This window comes from Aplysia californica, unplaced genomic scaffold (genome assembly GCF_000002075.1).
Source record: "Aplysia californica isolate F4 #8 unplaced genomic scaffold, AplCal3.0 scaffold00115, whole genome shotgun sequence".
NCBI classification, from domain to species: Eukaryota; Metazoa; Mollusca; class Gastropoda; order Aplysiida; family Aplysiidae; genus Aplysia; species Aplysia californica.
In genome coordinates, this window is record NW_004797385.1 from 601,349 (window position 1) to 603,144 (window position 1,796).

Sequence of the window (1,796 nt, forward strand, 5' to 3'; positions counted from 1 at the left end):
GGGGGGGTTAATTAGTAAAGACAAAAATACAACTATACTCTTTCAAGTATTTAGGTAATCGTGTCTAGACAGGTTGTGACCATTTAGCTGAGACTCAAACAAAAACTATTTGTAAAGGAGAGAGAGAGAAATAAATACCCAAATATGAGAATAAACACAAAACTAAGTGAAGTATTGGAGGAAAGTCAACTTTGCAGAAAATGTTATTAGTGGAAAATAAAAACACAAGAGTTCTATAAAGGCAATTCAATTTACCTGACTTTTAGCAACTTTAAATTAATCCAATGAGGATAAATCAAGGTTGCCAGTGAGGATTTTGCAAAATCACTAGATAGATTTCATGAAAAACTTCTCTCTTTTTGTTAAAAAATCACTAGATTCATTTAAAAAGCTTGGACCCCCTCCCTTCCTACAAAAACGTTTCAGTTTTTATCACTGACCTAAGAAGATCGTTTTAGGTTAGTGGTTTTGATAAACAAAAATATTCTCAAGGCACAAAGTCACTTTATTTATTTGCTTTGGCAGCCCTGGGATAGATAACACAGATAGGTATCGATGTTTAGAACAGGTATCGGTACCAATACTGATACCTATAGATATTTATGTAATCGATACCTGCCCATCACTAGCGGTAATTGCAGGGTCGACATACAAGCCTAGGCCTATGACGACAGTTGACAGTCTGCTGTCTGTCATTAGTTTGTTGAAACCCAGTACTGAAGCTGAGACGAGGACAAGAGCGACTAGTTTTATCATTTTCTTAAACTGTGGAAATAAGAATATCAGAGGTAAAGTAATTATTGTAATTGGTCGTAGATCTAGATTTTGAAAGTGATCATCGAGAGATCAAGATTCTAGGTTTTCTTCTTGAGAATCTAGATCTAGATTAGATTCTAGATCTAGATCTAGATCTAGAATATAGATCTAGATCTAGGGGAGGACTTCCATAACGATCGACCACTATGAGGCAGAGCAGAATTGAGGGAAGGACTTCCGACATTTCCGTAACGAGCGAGCACCCCATCAAACACAATAAAGAAGAGGCCTAGACCGAACCCTACCCCTAACCCTACCCCTACCCTTACCCCTACCGCAAGCCCTCAATTCTGCTCTGTCTCATAGTGGTCGCTCGTTACGTAAGTCCTCCCGAATTGAGGGCTTGGGGTAGGAGTAGGGGTAAGGGTAGGGTAGGGTTAGGGTTAGAGGCCTCTTCTTTATTGTGTTTGATGGGGTGGTCGCTCGTTATGGAAGTCCTTCCAGATCTAGAATCTAATCTAGATCTAGACTAGATCTAGATCTAGATATAGAGATTCAAGAAGATATCTTGATCTAGATATAGAGATTCAAGAAGATATCTTGATCTAGATATAGAGATTCAAGAAGATAATATCTTGATCTAGATCTAGATCTAGAGATTCTAGATCTATAAATCTCCGTCACGCGGAAAATGGAATTGTTCACAGCACTTCCCGCTTCTTGTACACATTTTGTATAACATTATCTAGATCTGGATCTAGAATCTAGATCTACATGATATATTATATATATCTCTCTGCCCCGGTCAATATCAGTCATAAGACGCAATGTGCTATAGCTACGAGGCTCGAAAGGCATAAAACTGACTTTCCGTGCCTTTTTAAATTTTGTTTTTTTGGATTATAAGTTTGATGTCTTCTGCTTCATTTAACTTTATGCCGTCTTTGAGTCCGAACCACAGAATTCTACACTAATAGAACGGGAACTGTACCACGTGACCTGTGAGGAATTGAAGACCGAAAACAATGGCGTCTTGAGGG

The 1,796-nt window shown here is 38.3% G+C and overlaps 1 protein-coding gene across 1 annotated transcript in view; it reads left to right on the top strand.

The window, feature by feature from the left end:
- The first annotated feature begins 336 nt into the window (after nt 1-336).
- The window catches only part of LOC101852917 (serine/threonine-protein phosphatase 6 regulatory ankyrin repeat subunit C), a 26,874-nt gene continuing 25,414 nt past the window's right edge, over nt 337-1,796 (top strand). The window contains exon 1 of the mRNA XM_005095848.3: nt 337-788. The gene's annotated coding sequence lies outside the window, so the exon portion shown is untranslated. The remainder of the gene's footprint in view (nt 789-1,796) is intronic.